The following is a 19440-nucleotide window of genomic DNA, read 5'->3' on the forward strand; positions in this document are numbered from 1 at the left end:
AGTCTATCAATACCCACCCCAGTTCCCAGCCCCCCAAAATAGGAAAGAAAAGAAAGACTGAAGCATCTTGCATTTAGGAACAAAAGATCTGAGTGTAAAACTACAGCCCACATTCTTCCAACTTCATTAAGGTGTAAGGGTACAAAGACAAAAGTAAGTGAAATAGCTCAAGGGCAGACAACTCTCACCTCCACCCCAACATTTTCTTTTGGGAAAACAAAAAGCAAAACCCAGAAAAGGAGAACTCTTGAAGCTGTATAATCCAGCCCCAAGCACAAGTCTGTGTGGCTGTGGGGAGCACCTCTCCCAAAGCCTTAGGTTAGAGGCCAGGCCTCAGGAAGAGCTTTTCAAATAGGAAGGGAAAATGAATGCATCAAACACAAAACATTTGCTTGGAAAGCCAAAGATGTTTGCAGAGCGAAGTTGGGTGAATGTATTTTGCCACCTTATGACCACGACAGCCAGCTAACCAGGCATTCAGCACTGCCTGAGGCTTAGGGTTCCCCACAGCTGTCACTTCAGTAGGAGACGGGAAGAGAAAAGGCTGGGCCTGCTGGCCCAGGTTTGACGGGAACTTGGCTGGTGACCAGTGAGACTTTCCTAACAGTGGAAAGGACTAGCACTCTGTTTTCAGGTTATGGAGCTGAACTAGCTATTGGTTTCCTCGTCAGTAAAATGAAAAGGTTGAAACACACAATTGCTAAGGTCATGTCTAGCCTGAAATTTGAATTTGTGTTTCTTCCAGGAAATCCTGGTGATGGCCCAAGGGTGAAGAATTCTTTGGTTTTCTGCATGCAAAACCTGAAACTGATAAGCAGGGAGGAGGCGGGTCAAGTTATAAGAAACTGGAAATAGTTTTGCAAATTGATTATGCTCAAATATAGTCACTGGGTTCAGTGGAAGAATGTTCACCCTTCATGTGGAAGACCGGGTTCGATGCCTGGACCATGCACACCCCCCCACCCCACCCCCCCAAAAATTATATATATATATAGTCACTGTCTTTCTTTGCACCTTGAAAAAACTGTGAAACCTAAGGTAGAAGGATCTCCGAGGCATGAATAGTGATGCTTTCATCCAATCTGGGCCTGAAGAAGACAGAAAGTAAGTGCTGCATAGGAACTTAGAAAAAGGATCTACAAGACGAGATTCTAAGTGCAATGCACCTCATTCAAGAGTCAAATAAACTTTAATTCTCTAATCGCTGTTCAACGACATGATAAAAGAAATGTGGTTGCGTCTGTTTCATGGCAAAGAAACAGTCTATATTTATGTTTTTTCTTTCATGTGTGAACATGGCCCCACTGACCCATTTAGTAGGATGTAAGATTGGGATGTTTCAATCTTTGCTTTGAAACATTCCCTCACTCGCATAGTTATTTTCCTTACAGACTGCTTCCCCATTAAACAGCTAACAGGGGCAGGGAGAGCTCAGCACAGGGAACAGAGAGACTTTTCTCTCCAGCCAAGGCTCCAGCTCACAACTTTGGACTCCTTGAAACGGTATTAAAACAGACCCAGATGGTCTAACTCAGGGTCTGAGTGTAAGCCTAAGGCCCCAAGCCACACAATCTGCTTATTCCATTTAACAGGGCATAAAGCGCCAGGTACTCTCACTTATCCTGCCCTCAGTGGTTTTCCTTCCAGCCTGTAAAGGCCTGTTGACAGCCTGCTGCCAAGGTCCCTATCTCTCCCTTTCACCACCTTCCTTTTTGGGAGGCTGAGGCTTCTGTGGCCACAGTTGTTGGTCATCCTGCATCCTTGGAGCTGCAGATAGGGAAGCTCCAAAAGGAGAAGGTATTCATTCCTGAATTCAACCACGCTTGTTAAATGCAACCAGATGTAAGCTCGTGTAAGCCTTTCGGTCTCGGAGGCGAGTCGAGGTAGGAAATCCCAGTCACTTGAAATCTGCACTCATGTCAGCACTGCTATCTCCAGGCCATACTTCAGGAGATGCCTGAACTGAAAGTTGAAAGGGAGATTTCCATTGAGGTTACTCCTCTCTGGGCTGGAAAGGCAGGTTCCTGTCCCAAGGCAGCAATGCCTTGACCAGAATACCACTTCTGATGAAGATGGACTGAGCACTGTCACAGTCCTAGCAGGTTTTATAAAAATGTCCAGCATGGTGGTTATTCCACAGTCACAATGTCTGGCATTTGCTTCATGCTTCTGCTTGTGATAATATAAAGTATTCCCTTTGCTCTCTAATGTGCACAAGGGTTTCACTGTCCTCTGAATATTCTCCTTTGGGAGACCCCTAGAACAAAGAAGGCACGCATAACACTAATCAATACATTGGTAAATGCTATTTGATGATTATCCTAGACTGCAAAAGATCACTGATCAAGCAATTTCTGAACACCTAGTATGGGTAAGGTCACACAAGCTCTACCAGCCCCCTCCCACTTTATCTGTCAGACCCATCTCCTGATGCAGACTGCCCACTCCTCCGCTGCGGCTCCAGTGGCCTCACTCTTCTCCACCCTGCTGGCATGTTCCCACCGTGGGGCCTCTGGAGAGCTGTTCCCTCTGGCTGGCACTTTCTTCCCCAGATGCAGTCGTGGCTGAAAGTCTTTGCTGATAGGTATCCTCAGTGAAACCTGCTCTGACCACCCTTTATAAAAATTAGTCTTCCCTACCTCCACTTCCTGATTCCTTTCTGCCTGCTTTATACTTTTTTTTCTTTTCCCATTGCACAGATAATCTTCTAACATACTATATCACTTATTTGTTTGTTGACTGTCTGCTTCCCCACTTGAGTGTGTGCTCCACAAGGGGAGGGTGGTTTATCGTTCAGGTTTGGTTTGATTTGGCTGGTTTGCTGTTCAAGGGCCTAGAACATTTTCTGCACACATGAGGTACTCAATAAATATTTGTCAAATGAATAAACCAATGAATGAAGTCGAATCGAATGCATACCTCCTACAAGAGCTACTACACCTAGCCCATCCAAGACAAAAATGGATTATGGCATTGTGATGTAAAACTCTCCAGGACCTGGCCTCCACACATCCTGTATCAATTGAAATTCCAGGTTCCCCTCACCCTCTCTTTAAGCATACTCTTCAGGTTAGTTCTGGTAAACATGTCAATGGCCAATGACTAAACAAGACTCTATGTATTCACAACCTGAAGATTACTGGGACCTTTTTATTCAAATTGGTTTCTGTCTCCTTACCCACATGTGAATCTGTTCTCAACTCCCATAATTTCACTCCCTCTACTCTTCACCTCTGGTCTCATCCACTACCACAATTTCAGCCTTTCATTCTATGGAGGTGATTTTCAAATCTCTATTGCTTGAGTCCTAATGTCTTTTGCCTGCTCCCATTCTGTATTTTTCAGGCCTACTTAGATAACTCCATTTGAACGTGTCATTGGTACCTAAAAGTAAACATTGCTAAAACTAGACTCCTTGCCTTCCCTGACAAATTGGTATCTCCTGACTTCCCATTTTCATTTAGGAAATCACTGCCCTCCCAGTCTCTACACTCAAAACCTGGCACTCTTTTTGACTCATCTACCAAAACTACTTTCACCTTTGTACCTAATCAAGACAATTGCCAAATCCTCCACCATCTCTTTAATCTGTTTTCATTGCCACTGCTATTAGTTCATGTGTCTCCTAATTAGCCTCCCACTTTCCAGCTCTAACTCATTTTAGACAATCAAGCTAATTAATTTTAAAGTAGGGTTTGGATTTTGTTACTCCTGCTCAGAAACCTTCAATAGCTCCCCATTGCCTACTAAAAACAGCAATACATTCCTTACTCTGGCATTATATGATCCGTTCTTAATCTCTACTTCCCAACATGAATGCAGTTCTAAAATCAAACCCACACGTTCATTCCCTTACATACAATACACTTTCTTGTCTCTGCTCTTGCTTGCATTTTTCCTATAACTAGACATGTTCTTCCTCCCCATTCTAATAAGAAAAAGTAACATGTCAATGATAAAACAAAAACAAACAAAGAAAAACTCAGTCCCTCTCCTTTTAAGTTTCTTGTAATTCCAGGAATGTTCTAATCATTTTGGACATGTGCACAAATGCACATACATTTATAAATATACATAAATCATCCCATATATACTTTTCTGCAATGTACCTTTTTTCAATTAATAAAATTTGTGTATTTTTCTATATCAGCATGTATAGATTAGCTATATTCTTTTTTTAGTGCTGTATGGCTGGGTCACATTTCATTCCTTTTCCGTGTGAGTATCCTGTTATTGTAGCACCATTTGTTGTTGGTTTCTTTTGGGAAGTTCGTGGGTGGGGAATCACTGGGTCTCCCTCATGCCAGGGGAGAATTCTACCACTGAACCACCCTCGCACACCCACCACATTCTTTTCAACAGTTGCTTAGTGTTCCATTGAATGAAAAAACTATAATTTATGTAGGTAACAAGTTCTCTGTTGATGGATATGTAGTTTCCTATCACAAGCAGTACTGCAGTGTGCATTTTTCTTTGCCTATTTTCTTTAACCTGTGGGATAAAATCTTAACTGTGGTATTACTGGGTCAAAGATTACATACATTTTACATCTTAATATTTGCCAATTGTCCTCCTAAACGTTTGTACCAATTATACTCCCATCATCAGTGAGTTTGAGTGTCTATTTCTCCAAATGGTTGTCAACCCAAGGTTGTTTTCATCTATTTCAACTTGACAGATTTTAAAAAAAAGTTTTAATTTGCTTTTATCCATCTCTCCAGCTTTCAGCCTGTTGGTAATCTACATATTCTTCAAATCCTAGATTAAAAATACATCCCCTTCATAGATGCTTCATCAAAAAATGTCTTGCTTCATTAAATAACTACAGCTCTTCATTCAGATGGTTTCAAATTGCTTTCCTTAAATTATCTAAGCTTCTTATTTTAAAAACAGGAATAGCAAGCATTCGCAGAATGTTTAAGAGTTTATTCAAGGCCTTTCCCAGTTATTTTCAATTAGCTATATTAAATCCTCACCCTAAATTTGCGAGGAAAGCTTCGTTGTCCCATTTTCCAGACAAGGAAAATGAGCTTCAGAAAGATTTGCTCGGCTGTCATCCCAGACGAGAAGGCGAGTCCCGGCGCCACGCCCTGCTGCCCCACCCTGCTGCCCCTCCACACCCCAGCTGCCCATTTCCCTCGCAGCACTTCGCTGCACAATCAGCATTGTGGTTAATGAAATGACTGGAAAAAATGTCAGGCGCAAACAGCAGTTTAAACACGTGAGATTAAAGCCTCGGCCAGGGATGCACAGCTCCACCTGCCCCCTTCTCCCTTCCTCCTGGGACCACGGGCTGCCAGCGTCGGGTCCCCAGGGAAACCCGAAGGCTAGCGGCCCCTTTAAGGCTGCAGGCAGCGCGTGCCCACAGCTCTTTCAAACGGACAAATAGCAGGGTACGGGGCAGCCCTACAAGGGCCTATAAGTGGTGAGAACAGTGCGGGGTGTGCGGCGGCCCAAGCGGTTTTGAGCGGCTTCCAGCAGGCCCCAGGGTGCTGGCCCGGCGGAGGTGAGCGGGCGGTGGGCTTCACCCACCCGTCTAGGCTCCGGGGCCCGAGTGCAGCGCGCGCGGAGGGCCCCGCGACCCTGGCGCTGCTGAAGCGGCGAGGCGGGGCGGAGGCCTGGGCGCCCGCGGCTGGGAGGGCGGGAGGCGCGAGCCGCCGAGGCCGAGGCTGGGGTCCGCCGCCCCAATGCACGGCGGCGGGGCCCAGGGGTGGCGGCTGGGGGCCGTGGGCTAGTCTGGGACATGCCGCGCCGCCGAGGTGTTCCGGGGTCGGGCGAGGGGGCCCGCGGCCCGCCCTGCTGTAACGTCCCTCACGTAGCTGTCAGATGAATGAATAAGTGAGCGAAAACCGGTGCAGGCTGTGAGCGGCCCGGTGGCCTCGGAGCGTGACAAGGGCGGCTGTGCTGGGGCCTGGCGCGGACCTGGGCCCCCGCCCCTGACTCGAGGTGTGCTGCGATTTTAATGACTCAGTCAGTCACCACCCCGCTGGTGTGCCGGGCCTTCTGCACTGCGAGGCATCCTGTTGTGGAAGGCGTGGGTAGAGTTCAGGTGGCTGTTCAGCTTTGAGGTTTGGGGGCCCTGTACAGTAGCCAGAGATGTAGGCTAAGCAGGCCTTGCGATTCAAGGGGGGGTTCGGGAAACCAGGCTTTTATCTTTTTAGCCCTTAGCACTGTTGAGTTAGTTACCCTGCTGTAGTGGTCATTGTGGAATTTAAATGCACCCCATTTTGTTTGTGGGGTAGAAAGTGACATTGCCAGAGTGTCTACTGTGTGTTAGAAAACATAGTCGTGTTGGTGAATCTTAATGAGTTCTCTCATTCATCAGCAACAGAGGGTGAGTCGCTTTTGCAGAAGTTGCTCCAAATTTATGCATGGCTCTAATTTAATCTCTTAGGAACTAAGGCATCAAATCTTGGCCCAGAAATGTTGCCTGTCTTATTTTTTATACATAATTATAACAATTGAAACTCATTTTTAGAAAAGTTGAGCTCCTCTTTTCTCCATTTTCATCTCCCTGGAAAGTACTTCTTTGACCCAAAGAGTAATTACCAATAATTAAGCTAACAAGCTTTTGAAATTTAAGAAGTCATAAAAGATCTGGGCTTTTCTTAAGTGACCGAACAAAATGTAATGTTGCATTTTTGAAACTTAATATAGAAAAAATGAAATCAATTTATGTTGCCAGCATAAATTAAACCTAGTAGGTAAAGTATTGAGAGAAAAATTAACACAGGTTTTTGAAGTCTTTTTACTTAGGCAGTGGTAAGCAAAGACAGTTCTTAATAATAAATAGCATGTTATACTTTCTCTTTTAAGATTTGAATCCTCAACTTTGGATTATGAACAGTGGTTTGATAATTCCATCACAGAGATAACCTACAGCTGTCAGCTCAATTTTTGAAATAAGGTTTTAATTGTAGTAAATTTAAGTACCCTTAATATTTGAAATAGCATTCTAGGTTTGGGGGAAGCTCTTAGAAATAATAAACATCTTTAACAATGCCTTTGGGTGTTGTTTTAAATCTTGGAGTTGTTTATTCTTTTTTTTTCTTTCAATTTAATGGGGTCTCCTTTATTCATTCAGTCAGTCAACAGATATTAATGTGTCTACTGCACATCAAACATTGTACTAGGTTCTAGAAATACCTGGGTGAACCAGAAAAGGACAAATCTCCAGACCTAAAAGAATTTCACAATTTAATCTCTCCAACAGTATACTGTAGCAAATTTTAGTTTTTATGATTCCTGTAGCCCACCTCTGGGTTTTGAACAAAATAAATGCTGAAATACTTTAACCGGCCGTAGCTGACATTTATTGAATGCTGAATGGGTGCCATATTTATCTTTTTAAATCCATGTAACGATATTTTACAGATAAGGAAATTTAGACTTAGAAAGACTATGCTACTTGCTAAGATCATATCACCAATTTGAATCCAAGTTAGTCTGTCTCCAGGGCCTTTGCTGTTAATCTGTGCTTATACTACATGAAGTAACAGGGTCTGTTAGGGAGAATTCAGGAATAATTTCTGGGTAGAATCTCCCCCCCCCCCTTGTTTTTAAACTTCTATCATACATGTGATGAAATATGAATGAATGACAAGGCATGGTAGTTTTTCGAGGGAAGATGCAAGCAGTTCAAGATAACACTGTTCACAATATGAGAGATGGACAGCTGTGAGAGTGGGGGAGATGAATATAAAGAATGTGAAATTGAGGTTTTGATCTAATTATGATTCATTGACTCCTGGTGGCCAGTGTTGAAGAGGTTTGAGGTTCTTAAGGGATTTTAGTATTCTTCCCTCTGGAGTGCAGAATATGTTACTTGCCTTCGCATTTGCTGTTTTCAGCCTGGAACTTACACTGGACCCCTATCTAAGTCTGTCTTTAAGTTATAGGCTCCACTCAGCTCTCAACTTATATGTCATCTCTTTAAAGAGGAATTTTCTAATCTCCCAATTAGAGAAGCCCTCTTAGTCACTCTTCTTCATTTTCCTTTTCCATTATTTCATAGCATTTGTTGTTTGCTTATATACTGTGTGATTTCCTCACAGAACATAAGTACTATGAAAGCAGAGTACAGGTTTTGCTATCTTGTGATCACAATGCCTTAAACAATGCCTGGAAGAAAATGCTCAAAAAATATTTGTTGAGCAAAACTTTTCAAAACTGGTATAGTGTTCTTTGTAGTGAAAGGACAGTATATAACTAACCAGTTGGCTGTGTTACTGTGTCTTTGGATTTAAAGCAGCATCAGCAGACTAATTTGGAAAATCTTTTAGAAAACATAGTTTTGTATTTGTGTCAACTGGGTGAGGGGAATCTGGTTCCCCACCCCCACCTTTTTTAAACATTTTTTATTTGTGAAATGTAGCAGTATACAAAAACAATAAGTTTCAAAGTACATTGTAACAAGTAGTTATCAAACAGATTTTAGAGTTTGTTATGGGTTACAGTTCTACAATTTTAGGTTTTTTCGTTTTAGCTGCTCTCACATATTGGAGACTGTTCTAGTTTGCTAGCTGCCGGAATGCAACACACCAGAGACGGATTGGCTTTTAATAAAAGGGGATTTATTTTATTGGTTCTTCAGAGGAAAGGCAGCTAGCTTTCCACTGAGGTTCTTTCTTACGTGGAAGGCACAGGATGGTCTCTGCTGGTCTTCTCTCCAGGCCCCTGGGTTCCAACAACTTTCCCTGGGGTGATTTCTTTCTCCATCTCCAAGGGCCCGGCTGAGCTGCAAGTGCTGAGATGAGGAATGCCAAGCTGCTAGGCTGTGCTGCATTGCGATCTCTCATTTAAGCACCAGCCAATTAAGTTAAATGTCACTCATTGCAGCAGACACGCCTCCTAGCCGACTGCAGATGTGTGGCATAATTTTATTCTTGGCCTGGTGGCTTAGTCTCTTTCTCTCCTCCCTCGCCATTTTGGCACGTCCGGTTCTTCTAAGCCTCTGAATTACAAGCCTCACCAGCGACTAGTGATGATGCAGCCTTGTCTCTCTAACCCTATTGGCCTTCTCCTTAGTCCTCCACCTACCCAACATCCTCTGCTACGGGTACACTCAGAAACAGCATCTCTATGGTCACAGTCACTCATCCGTCCTCCCTGTGTGATTGGCTACCCTCCCCTGGAGGCCACGCCCTAACTCCACCTCTCCTCAAACTGTATATAATCCAGGGCTCGTCAAGCCTCGTGGTCTTTAGCTACTGGCGGCCCTGGCATAAGCGTCTACCAACAATAAAGCTACCTCGCTTCATGCCTTAATTGACTCGGCCTCCAGTCCTTTAGACCCGCAGCGAGGTCTCCTGCGCACGCCCCTTGGACCCAGACCCCCGGCTCGAGCCCCTTTTCTGCGTGCGGCAGTGTCGTCTAGCAAGCAGTGAGAAGCTGAGGAGTAGAGGGTCCCCGATAGCTTAGCGGTTGGGCAAAACCGCACAGATGTAATTAGCAACAGATGAGATTCACCTACCATTGGCTCATGTCCACAGTAACAGAACTAGGTGCTTTCACCTGGCCAAGTTGATAACTAAATCTAACTACCACAGAGACTAAAAGAAATATCAAGATAATGATTCAGCAGTTATGCTCATTTGTTAAGTCCTATCTTCTCTGTTATAACTCCTCCTTCTCCTTTGATCCCTCTCAATCTTTAGGAGTATTTGGGCTATGCCATTTTAAGTTCTTCATATTGGAAAGGGATGTCGATAATATGGGATGGGGGAAAGAACTAGGTGATGTTCTTTGAGAGGCAGGCTCCTCTGGGGTTCAGGACTTATCTGACCTAGGAACCATCTGGCTGTTGTAGGTTTCTGTAAAGTAATCTTATTGTATTAAACTTTTGTACAATCTCAGATAGAGCCTTAGGTGTTCTTTAGGGTTAACAGGAATGGTTTTGCTTGGGCTTTGGCAACTGGTAATTAGCAGTATCTAGCTGAAGATTTCGTAAAAGTAGCCTCCAGAATAGTCTCTCAACTCCATTTGATCCCTCTTAGCCACTGATTGCTTATTTTGTTATAGTCCTTTTCTCCCTTTTGGTCAGGAAGGTATTGTTGATCCCATGGTGTCAGGGCCAATCTCATCTCTGGAAATCATGTTCCATGTTTACCCATCACCATGTCATGTCCTAGGTAGAGGGGAGGGCAATGATTTCACTTACAGAGTTGGGCTTAGAGGCCACATGTGAGCAACAATAGAGGTTCTCTGGCAGTAACTCTTAGGCGTTATTATAGGTAGCTTATCTTCTCTGCTACAGACGTAAGTCTCTTAAGAACAAGCCTCAAGATCAAGGGCTTAGCCTATTGAAGTCTGAAGTCTCTTTTGGCTTTTTTAATGGTTGTTGTATGTAGCAATGCTGACTTTCAGAGCTGTGGAACTACATCCCTGAGTCTTAGGTGACACACAGGTAGTCAAAGTTCCAGGGAAATACCAGGTTATACATATTTAGCACAGCATTTCAAAATATAGAAATAACATTTACAGCTCTGAAGTAAATGCAACTGCTATAAGAGCTTACAATCTAGGCCCCAGTTTTTTTAAATAAGTATTTGCTAAAAGAGACAATACAATATTTGTTCTTTGTTTCTGGCTTATTTTGTACCACATATCGACCCCAAGATTCATTCACCTTATTGCCTGCTTCACGACTTCTTTCTTTTCTGTAGCTGTACAATATTACATCACATGTATATATCACAGTTCGACATTCTCCTCAGTCAATATATCCTTGAGCCACCTGCATCCATTGGGCATCATGGATAATGTCCAAAGTAAACATTCCACATCTCACATTATTCTCACTTAGTTGTACAATCATCAGCACTCTCAATTTTATGCAATTTTCATTACTCTAGAGAGAAAGATAATAGGTAAACACACCCTCGCCAAATATAAAATCCAAACCTCCTGTTAACTTTTGTCCCCTGCACCCCACCCCAATTATTTACCCCTGGTATTGCTGTGGTACTGTTGATGTCTTTCTCTTAAATATAGGCCATAGCATGCAATACTAGTGTTCCCCCTGTACCCCTTTATTATCGACTCTTTGTAAAAGATTCATACTTTTGAAGTAGTTCATGCAAGAACTTAATATCTATAGTATTAATTCATGGGATACATGGCTCTATACAACCTATTTCAATCATGTTCACCTTCAGTATGGCACTATTACTTATAAACCCTCTAATGAACTGCCTTTACTTCTATCCATTCACTTACACTTAAGTTCAACCTCATTAGCTAACCATTCACCTGTCTCAAGCTTCAGTGTGTTTCTAGGTCCCCTATATTCTACATTTTAAGCCTTTGAGTTTACCTTTTCCAAAGTCATAATAGCAAAACCATGTAGTATCTATCATTTTGTGTCTGGCCTATTTCACTCAGCATTATGTTCTCAAGGTTCATCCATGTTGTGATATGCTTTGGGACCTCATTTCATATTACTGCTGCATAATATTCCATAGTATGTATATACCACATCTTGTTATCCCCTCTTTTATTGCTGGGCACTTGGATTGTTTCCATCTTTTGGCAGTTGTGAATAATGCTGCTATGAACATTGGTATACAAATGCCTGTCTGTGTCACTGCTTTCAGCTCTTAGGGTATATACTGAGGGTTGGTATTGCCAGGTCACAGGGCAGTTCGATGTTTAGTTTTCTAAGAAACCACCAAGCTGTCTTCCACAGCGGCTATACCATTATACATTCCCACCAGCAGTGAATAAGTGTTGTAATTTCTCCATATCCTCTCCAGCATTTGTAGTTTCCTCTTTAGTAGCAGCCATTTTTATAGTTGTGAGTTGAAATCTTGTTGTAGTCTTGATTTGTATTTTCCCTTATAGCTAATGAAAATTTTCATGTGCTTTTTAGTAATCTGTATTTGCTCTTAGGAAAAATATCTATTCATATCTTTAGCCCATTTTATAATTGGGTTGTTTGTTCTTTGGTTGTTGAGTTGTATGATGTCTTTGTGTATAAACTATGCCAAACCTTTATCTGAAATATGGTTTCCAAATATTTTCTCCCATTGAATTGGCTGCCTCTTCACCTTTTTCACAAAGTCCTTTAAGACACAGAAGCAACTGAATTTATGGAGTTCCCATTTATCTATCTTCTTTCGTTTCTTGTGATTTGGTTGTGAAGTTTGAGCTTAACTCCTATTACTAGGTGAAGATGTTTCCCTATATTTCATTCTAGGATTTTATGGTACCGGTTCTTATATTTAGGTCTTTGATCCACTTTGAGTTATTTTTTGTATGAGGTGTAAGGTAAGGGTTGTCTTGGATTTTTTTGTTGTTGTTGCTATTAACGAATCTTCACACACATACAGTCTATATGTGGTGTACAATCAGTTCCTCACAGTATCATCATGTAGTTGTATATTCATCACCATGATCTTTTTTAAGAAGATTTGCATCACTCCAGAAAAATAAATAAAATGAAAAAAGAAAAAAATTCATACATCTCATGCCCCTTACCCTTCCGTCTCATTGTCCTCTTAGTATTTATTTACCCAGTTTATTTTACCCCTTATCCCCCCTATTATTTTTATCCATTTTTTTACTTATGCATACATACCCTGGATAAAAGAAGCATCAGACACAAGGTTTTCACAATCACACAGTCACATTGTAAAAGTTATATCTTTATACAGCTGTCTTCAAGAATCAAGGCTACTGAACATATCAACATTTTCGGTATTTTGGTAAGGATCATCTTTCATTATTTTGGCTACTGATATCCAGTTCTCCCTTGTCGATTTATTGAGAAGACTATTTTGTCCCAGATCAGTGGATTTGGGGGCTTTGCCGAAGATTGGTTGACCATAGATTTGGTCTTCTATTTTCACACTCTTGATTTGCTTCCACTGGTCAATATTTCTTTGTGCTAATACCATGCTGTTTTGATCACTGTGCCTTCATAATACATTTTAAAATCAGGAAGTGTTCATCCTCCCGTTCCTCTTCTTTTTTAGGATATCTGTAGCTATTTGAGGTCTCTTTCCCTTCCAAATGAATTAGATAAGTTGCTTTTCCAAGTCTTCAAAGTAGATTGTTGGGATTTTGGTTGGTGTTGTGTTGAATCTATAGAAAATTTGGGCAGAATTGACATCTTAACTACATTTAACCTTCCTATCCATGAGCACAGAATGTCTTTCCACCTATTTAGATCTTTTTTGATTTCTTGTAGCTATGTTTTGTATTTTTCTGTGTATGGGGCCTTTATATCCCTGGTTTCATTTATTTCTAGGTACTTGATCTTTCAGTTGCTATTTTGAATGGACATTTTTCCATAAATGTCTCCTCAGGTCATTGCTTGTGTATAAAAACATTACTGATTTTTGCACATTAATCTTCTATCCCGCCACTTTGCTGAATTTGTTTATTAACTCATGAAGCTTTGTTATAGATTTCTCAGAATATTTCAAGTATAGTATCATGTCATCTGCAAATAATGAAAGTTTTACTTCTTCCTTTGCAATTTGGATGCCTTTTCTTTTTCCTCCTTGGATGCTGTACTTAGAAGTTCTAGTATAATGTGGAATAATAGTGGTGACAGAGGGCATCTTTGTCTCACTCTCCATCTTACAAGAAGACTTTCAGTCTCTTAATGTTGAGTACCATGCTGGCTTTGGGTTTTTCATATGTGTCCTTTATGATATTTAGGAAGTTTCCTTCGATTCCTACTTTTTGAAGTATTTTTACCAGGAAAGGATGCTTAATTTTTTCAAATGCTTTTTCAGCATCAATTGAGATGATCATGTGATTTTTTGCTTTCGATTCATTAATGTACTGTATTACATTGATTGATTCTTCTGTTGAACCACTTTTACAATCCTAGTATAAACCCCACTTGGTTGTGGTGTATAATTCTTTTAATTGTTATTGAATTCAATTTGTTAGTCTTTTGTTGAGAATTTTTGCATCTGTGTTCAATAGGGAGACTGGTCTGTAGTGTTCTTGTAACATTTTTATGCGATTTTGGTATTAGAGTGATGTTAACTTCATAAAATATTAGGTAGTGTTCTTTTTTCTTCAGTTTTTTGAAGAGTTTGAGCAGGATTGTTGTTAATTCTTTTGGGAATGTTTGATAAAATTCCCCTTTGATGCCATCTGGCCCTGGGCTTTTCTTGGTGAGAAGATTTTTGTTGACTAATTGAATCCCTTTACTTTTGATTGGTTTGTTGAGATCTTCTATTTCTGAAGTCATTGTAGGTTGTGCATTTCTAGGAATTTGTCCATTTCATCAGATTTCTCTAGTTTGTTGGTATATAGTTGTTCATAGTATCATATGATTTTTTTTTTATTCAGGGTCCAGGTAATGACCCTCCTCTCATTTCTGATTTAGTTTGTTTATATCTTCTCTCTTTTTCTTTGTTAGTGTAGCTAGTCTAGAGGTCCATCAATTTTAATGATTTTTCTCAATGAACCAACTTTTGCTTTTGTTGATTCACTCTTTTTTTCTTGTTGTTCTCCAGTTCATTTATTTCTACTTTGATCTTTATTTCTCTTCTTTTATTTGCTTTGGGGTTACTTTGCTGTTCTTTCTCTAGTTCCTCTGGGAGAGCAGTTAAATCCTTGATTTTTGCTCTTCTTTTTAAGATGGGCATTTAGGGCCTAAATTTCTCTCTCAGCACTGCCTTTGCTGCATCCCATATGTTCTGATATGTTGTATTCTCATTTTCATTCATCTCCAGGTATTTACCAATTTCTCTAGTAGTTTTTTCTTTGACCCACTGATTAAGAGTGTTAGTTAATCTCCATATATTTGTGAAAGTTATGTTCTTTGGTGGTTATTGATTTCCAGCTTCATTCCATTGTGATCAGAGAAAGTTCTTTGAATAATTTCAGTCTTTTTAAATTTGTACAGACCTGTTTTGTGTCCCAGCATATGGTCCATCCTGGAGAATGTTGCATGAGCACTAGAGAAGAATGTAGATCCAGGTGTTTTGGGTTATGGCGTTTTATATGTGTCTGTTAGGTATAATTCATTTATCAAATTGTTTATGTTCCCTATTTTTTGTTTGTCCTCTGTTCTATCTATAGAAGAGAGTGGTGTTAAAACGTTTGTTGTTCCCTTCAGTTTTGCCAGTGTTTGCCTCATGTACCATTGAGCTTCTTGACTGGGTACATAAATCTTTATGATTGTTATTTCGTGTTGGTGAATTGTCCCTTTTATTAATGCACCGTGTCTTTCCTTGTCTGTTATGACATCTTTACATTTAAAGTGCATCTTGCCTGATACTAGTATAGTACTCCTGCCTTATTTTGGTTACAGCTTGTATGGAACATCTTTTTCCATCATTTCAATTTCAATCTATTTGTATCCTTTGATCTAAGATGAGTCTCTTCTGAGGAGTATTAGATCATATTTCTTAATCCTTTGTGCCAATCTCTGTCTTAATTGGTGAGTTTACTGAAATCTATTGTGCAACTAATTGTTGTGCTGTGGTTTTAAACTTATTACTTTTTTCACAAAAGAAAAAAAGTCGATTGTAGTGATTTAAAAAAAATTGTGCCTTCAAGCCTCCTATGTCCTAGAGCAGCTAGAAGGAAAAATCTGAAATGATGGAATGGTAGCTCATGACACACTCTGGGACTTGTCCTGTAACTACTTGTTGAAAAGTGCTTTGAAAACTATTGCCTTCTTCTTTCTTTGCTCTGTATATATATTATATTGTACAACAAAAAAGTTTTAAAAAAAATTGGGGAATTTAGTCCTTTAACATTCAAAGTTATTATGGTGGAGGCAGTTCTTATATCTGCCATCTTATCCTTTTAGTTTTAGTTAGATCTGTATATTCTTTTTGTTCTTTCTTTTTATCTTTTAAATTACCTGTACTGGTACCTTCAGTTCTGTGTCCTCCTCCAGATCTCCTCCTTCTTTTTTTTTCATATTATTATTTTTGGCCAACAGAGCTCCCTTTAATGCTTCTTGTAGGGCAGGTCTCTTGGTGAACAAATTCTCTCAGTCTTTGTGAAACTTTAATCTGACTCTCACCTTTTTAATTTTTATTTATTTTATTTTTTTGCATGGGCAGGCACTGGGAATCAAAATCAGGTCAGCCTGCCCCCTCTTCCTCACTTTTGAAGGACAATTTAGCTGGATAAAGATTTTTTTTATATAAAAAGAGGATTTATTTGTCACAAGCAGATTAGGGGAATGCACAATGCTAAGGCAAAATTTCCTCTTTCTCCTGAGAAAGAGGCAAGTTATATGGAAAATAGAATGATGTTACACAAGAAAAAATATGATTAGCAAAAAAAGAAAAAAAGTGGACCTCACAAGGGGATGGAATGGATGGAATGCTAACAATTTACTGATGAAACTTACTTGTCCCTACCCCCAACCTCATGCCCCCAGCTTTAGTCTGAGAGAAAGTCATTTCAGGCTGTGGTTTAAGGAATGTTGTAATGTCCTAACAGTTGTACAAGGTAGTAGAGTGCCAGAAAACTTGTCTTAGACATTTATGGTGATGTCTACATGTACAGGCAAGTTTGCTTTTACTTTGATCATTGTAGATAAATTGGCCTCTTCTTTAGATTGTACAAACAAGTTCATTACAGACCCGTTTCAATTTATTTAACAATTTTCCCAACTGATCAGTCTCCTTCCCACAGAGTTAGATTATCACACATCAGTCTTCAGGTACTCTTATTCTGTTGGAGATTCTTAGTATTTATGTTTTTCTTTTGTAGTGAATTCTGTCAGGAGTGCAGTATTTGTCCTTTTATGCCTGGCTTACTTCATTCAACATGATTCTTCAAAGCTCATCCATGTTGTCACATATATCAGAATATCATTCCTTTTTAAGGCAAACCACAGTTTGTTTATACATTCATCTGTTGATGGATACTTAGGTTGCTACCATCTTTTGGCAACTATGAATAATGCTGCTGTGAATACTGATGTACAAATACTATTTGAGTCCCTGCCTTCAATTTTCTTGTGTATACCTAGAAGTGGGATTGCAAAGAAATATAATTAGTTACCTAACTTCCTGAGGAACTGCCAAACCGTTTTCTATGACATTTTACATTCCCACCAACAATAAACAAGTGTTTTATGTCTTTACTCTCTAACGCTTATTTCCAATTTTTTAAAAAAGTGGCTGTTCCACTGGGTGTGAAATATCTCATGCTGGCTTTGATTTGCATTTTCTTAATGGATAATGATGCTGAGCATCTTCCCATGTGCGTATTGGTCATGTGTATATCCTGGAGAAATATCTTTCAAGTCTTTCCCCCGTTTTTTAATTGGGTGGTTTGTCTTTGTGTAGTTGAGTTGTAGGACTTCTTTATATATTCTGGATGTAGAATCCTTTTTGCGATTTCCAAAAGTTTCTTCCATTCTATAGGTTGTCTTTTTTTAAATTTTTAAAAATTTTAATGCAATTTTGTTGATATATATTACATATTCACATACCATGTAATCACCCAAAGTGTACACTCAGTGTTTCAGTGTCATCATAGAGCTGTGCATTTATCATCACAATCGATTTGTGTGTGTGTGTGTGTGAAAAGTAACATATATACAAAATAGCAATAATTTTTTTTATTAATTAATGAAAAAAAGAAATTAGCACAACATTTAGAAATCATTCCATTCTATATATGCAATCAGTAATTCTTAACATCATCACATAGATGCATGATCATCATTTCTTACTACATTTGCATTGATTTAGGAAAAGAAATAGCAAAACAACAGAAAAAGATATAGAATGTTAATATAGAGAAAAAAATTAAAATAATAATAGTAAAAAAAAAGGAAAAAGAAAAAAAGACAAACAAACAGACAGGCAAAAAAAACCTATAGCTAAGATGCAGCTTCATTCAGTGCTTTAACTTGATTACTTTACAATTAGGTATTATTGTGCTGTCCATTTTTGAGTTTTTGTATCTAGTCCTGTTGCACAGTCTGTATCCTTTCAGCTCCAGTTACCCATTATCTTACCCTGTTTCTAACTCCTGCTGGACTCTGTTGCCAATGACATATTCCAAGTTTATTCTCGAATGTCGGTTCACATCAGTGGGACCATGCAGTACTTGTCCTTTAGTTTTTGGCTAGACTCACTCAGCATAATGTTCTCTAGGTCAATCCATGTTATTACATGCTTCATAAATTTATTCTGTCTTAAAGCTGCATAATATTCCATTGTATGTATATACCACAGTTTGTTAAGCCACTCATCTGTTGATGGACATTTTGGCTGTTTCCATCTCTTTGCAATTGTAAATAACGCTGCTATAAACATTGGTGTGCAAATTTCCGTTTGTGTCTTTGCCCTTAAATCCTTTGAGTAGATACCTAGCAATGGTATTGCTGGGTCGTATGGCAATTCTATATTCAGCTTTTTGAGGAACCACCAAACTGCCTTCCACAGTGGTTGCACCATTTGACATTCCCACCAACAGTGGATAAGTGTGCCTCTTTCTCCACATCCTCTCCAGCACTTGTCATTTTCTGCTTTGTTGATAATGGCCATTCTGGTGGGTGTGAGATGATATCTCATTGTGGTTTTGATTTGCATTTCTCTAATGGCCAGGGACATTGAGCATCTCTTCATGTGCCTTTTGGCCATTTGTATTTCCTCTTCTGAGAGGTGTCTATTCAAGTCTTTTTCCCATTTTGTAATTGGGTTGGCTGTCTTTTTGTTGTTGAGTTGGACAATCTCTTTATAAATTCTGGATACTAGACTTTTATCTGATATGTCATTTCCAAATATTGTCTCCCATTGTGTAGGCTGTCTTTCTACTTTCTTGATGAAGTTCTTTGATGCACAAAAGTGTTTAATTTTGAGGAGCTCCCATTTATTTATTTCCTTCTTCAGTGCTCTTGCTTTGGGTTTAAGGTCCATAAAACTGCCTCCAATTGTAAGTTTCCTAAGATATCTCCCTACATTTTGCTCTAACTGTTTTATGGTCTTAGACCTAATGTTTAGATCTCTGATCCATTTTGAGTTAACTTTTGTATAGGGTGTGAGATACGGGTCTTCTTTCATTCTTTTGCATATGGATATCCAGTTCTCTAGGCACCATTTATTGGAGAGACTGTTCTGTCCCAGGTGAGTTGGCTTGACTGCCTTATCAAAGATCAAATGTCCATAGATGAGAGGGTCTATATCTGAGCACTCTGTTCGATTCCATTGGTCGATATATCTATCTTTATGCCAATACCATGCTGTTTTGACCACTGTGGCTTCATAATATGCCTTAAAGTCAGGCAGTGTGAGAACTCCAGCTTCGTTTTTTCCCTCAAGATGTTTTTAGCAATTCGGGGCACCCTGCCCTTCCAGATAAATTTGCTTATTGGTTTTTCTATTTCTGAAAAATAAGTTGTTGGGATTTTGATTGGTATTGCATTGAATCTGTAAATCAATTTAGGTAGGATTGGCATCTTAACCATATTTAGTCTTCCAATCCATGAACATGGTATGC

At 39.7% G+C, this 19440-nt stretch overlaps 1 long non-coding RNA gene across 1 annotated transcript in view; it reads left to right on the forward strand.

Moving 5' to 3' along the window:
* Window positions 1-5394: 5394 nt before the first annotated feature.
* LOC143672726 (uncharacterized) overlaps window positions 5395-19440 on the forward strand; it is a 43730-nt gene continuing 29684 nt past the window's right edge. The window contains exon 1 of the long non-coding RNA XR_013170003.1: window positions 5395-5506. This is a non-coding gene — a long non-coding RNA (uncharacterized LOC143672726). The remainder of the gene's footprint in view (window positions 5507-19440) is intronic.

Source organism: Tamandua tetradactyla, assembly GCF_023851605.1.
Source record: "Tamandua tetradactyla isolate mTamTet1 chromosome 9 unlocalized genomic scaffold, mTamTet1.pri SUPER_9_unloc_1, whole genome shotgun sequence".
Classification (NCBI taxonomy): Eukaryota; Metazoa; Chordata; class Mammalia; order Pilosa; family Myrmecophagidae; genus Tamandua; species Tamandua tetradactyla.